General features: G+C 44.8%; 1 long non-coding RNA gene across 1 annotated transcript; it reads right to left on the bottom strand.

The window, feature by feature from the left end:
* Nucleotides 1-427: 427 nt before the first annotated feature.
* Nucleotides 428-1271, bottom strand: 4930471G24Rik (RIKEN cDNA 4930471G24 gene). Its single transcript, NR_153835.1, has 2 exons — nucleotides 833-1271; nucleotides 428-681 (listed from the first exon to the last, which is right to left on the bottom strand). It is a non-coding gene; the product is annotated as an RIKEN cDNA 4930471G24 gene (long non-coding RNA).
* Between the last annotated feature and the right edge of the window lie 3220 nt (nucleotides 1272-4491).

Here is a 4491-nt window from a genome sequence, read left to right as displayed (position 1 = left end):
TGAGTTCCTGATGGCAACATAACTGAGATAAATTTCTTCCGTTCCCACGTGCAAGTGATCATAAAAGGAATGGGAAAAGCAAGCATTTAAGAGACTTTATTTTCGAGAAAATGTGAATGCCTGTACCCTTCAATTTCAAACTGAAGGCAAGCAGCCTGGTATATACACTTCTCAGAGGTGGGAGGTTAGACTTTCACTCCATGGAAGCAATATACCACTGTGTACAATAGGATTCTGAAACAAGAAGACAGCATAGACAACCTGTTCTGTCCTAGCTTGAAGCTGTATAGAATAATGGGGGAAATAAACATATAAGCAGAGTTACCATTTAAGAAACCATTGCAGAATTTCCCTGGTATAGCTAGTCCCTTCCTCTACTTCTGGTAGAACTAAATGCTTAAAAAAAATTCCATAGTAGACTTTTGACTGTGGCTTTTCAGTTTATTTACCTCAACCCATCATCTCAACTTCAAAATAGGAAATGAATGCTTAAGAACCAAACCAAGAAGCCAGGGAGAAGACCAAAGTAAACAGCTTCTTCCCAGCGCTGACCTTGACAATTGGCCTGGCCTGGTACCAGTCACTGCGGCTGGAGTTCTCCTGTGAGAAAGGCAGATGTTTTCTTCCTTCCACCCTTGGGGTCTGCTCTCTGACCCAATTTAAGTTGCAAGGTGTACACACCTAGAGAGAGGGTTGAAAAAAACAGATATCTGGGGAATGGAGTGCCAGGACGTAGTACCCACAGAAGAACAAATTCCTCTTTCGGCGGGCAGCCCTGCATGTGCGCAGGTCACAGCCAGGCTTTCTCGTTAAAATGAAAATGCCTGCTCACCTTGCTTTCTGGTTTGCATGACTTCTTTCTTCAGGAAGTCTTTAGAGGCAGAATATAGGTATGCACAATGGAGAACATCTTGCGTTGTTAGATTGTTTTAAGTCATTAGACAGTTCAACTAATGACTAATCAGTTATTGGTGAGACAAACCAGAAGTGAGGGAGACATTTTCACAGCAAAGCCGGACGCTTACTGATCTGTGATCAGTTAGCTAGGGAAGACTTTTATTAGCCAAAACCACGAGACCTCTGTCTCCTACATATCTTTTAGCTTCAAAGTCTAGAAAGTCAGCAGTTGTCCGTCAGGAAGTTGCCCACAGTGCAGGAGGCACAAAACACCAATTTATCAAATACCTATGCCTTGCCATAACCTTATTCTGGCTGCTGCCCAACCTGAGCTCTGCAAGGACCAGCCTGCCAGCCCGGAGGAGGAGATCCTCAGAGGTTGACGGCCGATGGGCTCCCCCTAGAGGCCAATTGATGCTTCGGAGCAATGACGGCACCATGGCAGGTTGCCAGGAAACCAACTCCTTGGAGCCAGGGCAGAAAAACACAGGAGCAGAGGGTCCCCTGTCAGCGCATTGTTTGGTTAGAGGATTTCATCTCTCTGGAGGGCATAGCTGAGTGCAGATCCCGTCTAAAACCAAGGAGAAGAGGGACTCTATTAGTCCCAGCGGGGGAGCTTCTTTTATCATCATCATCATCATCATCATCATCATCATCTCTCTGCTTCTTGGGGGCCACCTCCTTCCCTTGCTTTGCTTACACTCCTGGTATTTATTTTCCATAGCAGCTCTTGCAAAGGCAAGGCAGAGCTGGAGGGGAGCCCTGTGTTCAGGAAAGTAAATGGCTGAGCTCCAGCAGTCAGCAGAGCAATGTGCATTTGGTTCCTGCAGCTTCATACCTACCGAGCTCCTTTTCCTTTGAAAGAGCTCGGCCTTGGTTTTCTTTTTTTCCCTCAGCAAGATACCATAAGGTTTTAGAAAACGCAACTTATAAGCGAAGGCTCTAAAGAAAACTCACACAGCATTTTCTGTGATTATTATGTTTAGGTAGCATTTTAAGATGTGTGTAGTTATAAGTGTTGCTGGAGCCAAATCTTTCATAATACTGATTATTCTTTGAATGGTCTTCATATACTTTAGGATGGATTTTAGAATTGTCTCCCTAACCCCCTCAGCTCTGTGTTGCCAAGCCTCTTGCTAGGTGTGAACTCCCTGTGTGTGTTATTTATAGCATCACTCTTTCCCTCTCATACTTTCTCTTTCCTGTTCCATTTGCTGTTTCAGAATGCATTTGTGTGTCAGAGGTCCTTCAGGACAGCTAGGCCACTAAGAATAGAGTGCAGCCTATATTATTTATAGAAGCAGGGCCACACCCAAGAAGTTGGGGAGTGAGAGGCTGAGGAAGGGCTAGGGGCCCAGACAAGTCTGTCCCCATCAGCCCTCGGGGAGGGGCACAAATGAACAAGTGGGAGCTTGCAGGAGAACTCGGGGGAATGAGGTCAGGCGCACCCAGCCTGAGGTGAGTGTCAGGACGAGCTGGTGCAGTCAGCAGGAGAATCTTGCCTCTGCCTCTGGTGATCAAGCTGAGTTAGCGCAGGTTAGCAAGCTGAGTTAGCGCAGGTTAGCAAGAACACAGGGTGCCCAAGAAAGAGGTAGACACACGGCAAGGACTGAGAAGGTGAAACAGCCTGTCTCCTCTCTGTCTGCCTCTCTCTGGTAGCATCTAATCATGACTGAACTCACCTGTGTTTACGGTGTCTTGGTTCTACTTTCCGAACGGTGCAAATGCTGCTTTGGGTCAACTCTAACCTGGAGCCATAGAAGGAAAAAAGGATTCTGAGAGCCAGGCTGATCTGAGACAAAGCTGAGTATTTGACATTCAGCTTTCTATGCCGCGTACGCAATTATAAATTTCTTATTTACCTATCTATAAAGACCTACATTGAAGCACCAACCGAATTTCCTCCTGAGGAACTTGGAAGTGACAACTTGAAGACACGATAGCCTGTGTACCAACAGCTGCCTGGGAGCCTTCGTTGGGGGTCAGAGTTTAGTTGGCTGTGGGCCCCTTGCAGACCCTTACATCAGTTTGCACCACTAATAAAGGAATCAAAACAACACGGCACGAACAATTCAGGAGACGTATTAGCTTGAATGATTGAGAAGTTCAGCCTCCGGGCATGAACTGATTGGAGCTACAAACACATTGGGTTTTTTCTTGTTTTTTTTGTTTTTTGTTGTTGTTGTTGTTGTTGTTGTTGTTGATTTTTTTTCTCTCTTCGGGAGCTGAGGACCGAACTCAACGCCTTGAGCTTGCTAGGCAAGCGCTGTACCACTGAGCTAAATCCCCAACCCCATTCCAAACACATTTCTTTTGCATTTTTATTCCTCCGGCAGTTTTGCAGGGCACTGGCCCACAGCGATGCAGCTACATGCTTCTTTGGCCACATGCATGAGAACTAAAGCAACAGGCTTCTCTGCTGGAAAACAAATCCACTGTGGATAGTGTCACTGGAGTCCCCGTTATGTCCAGGGAAAAAACCATGAGACAAGTAGCTCTCAGAGACAATACTGGTGGGGTCACAGCATCAATTACTCCCAATTTAGCACAGCAGCTCATGCATGTGCGTTGCTTTACTAAACCTACAATAACAGACTATCACAGACTGCAAGGCTTCATCTACAGAAATTAATTTTGCATAGCTCTGGATTTCCCTGAGGCCTTTTGATTTCCCTGGGGTAAAGGTGGTTGCCACCTCATTGTGTCCTCTCATGATCTTCGCTGCTCTGAACGTGGTTGTCTCTAGTGTCTCAGGTTCGTCTCCTAGGGACACCGGCACTGCTGGGTTGGGTCTCCATCCTCATGACATTGTTTATCAGTAATTGGCTTTGTATCTCCAATGTAGTCACACTGGGAAGAGGTCAGGCTTTATTGTATGACTTTTGGGTGACACAGCTCAGTCTAGAACACATGGGAACAATGGAGATGATCTTTTCAAATAACAGGACCTCGATAGCATAAGGAAGTGACAGACATTAGGGAAGCAACTCTAACGTTCTGTACCATCCACAAAGCCCTCTAAAGTTACTTCCTTTCACCCTAGATTCTAAAAACATCATTAATTAGGTGTTTGTCTTCCCAGGGGCAAGCTACTACTATATATGGGCCTCCTGGGCCTTAATATTTTGTCTTAGTAAACATTTTTTAAGGCATATTCCAAGGGACACTTGACTGTCACTTAAATAAATGTTTGTAAATCCTAAATGTTACAGATCAAGATTTTAAATTACAAATTAACCTATTATTTAAATGTCTCTAAGATGCTCTAAGAGTTTTTTAAAGAAGGTATTTACCATCACACATCAGGGGACCAGTCAACCTCTTTGTCAATGCAGGACTTTCCCCCAAATCTGACCTATGAAAATATTCCCACAGAATACATTTCAGGAAATGCTATTCTCAGAAATTACCACTCTCTATTCAAAGCAGTATGAGATGAGCCGCATGAGAGAACACTGCAGGTTGAACGATTCCCTGGGTATAAGTTAGGCAAGGAGGACGTCCCACTATCCACTCGTCTAATTTATTTTTATTCTGCTTTTGTTCTTGTTGAGAAACAAAGTTTCTTGCTTTGGGAAAGTAAGCCAATACATG

This window comes from Mus musculus, chromosome 13 (genome assembly GCF_000001635.26).
Source record: "Mus musculus strain C57BL/6J chromosome 13, GRCm38.p6 C57BL/6J".
Taxonomy (NCBI): domain Eukaryota; kingdom Metazoa; phylum Chordata; class Mammalia; order Rodentia; family Muridae; genus Mus; species Mus musculus.
Note: the sequence above shows the minus strand (reverse complement) of the source record. Positions and strands in the feature narration are given on the sequence as shown.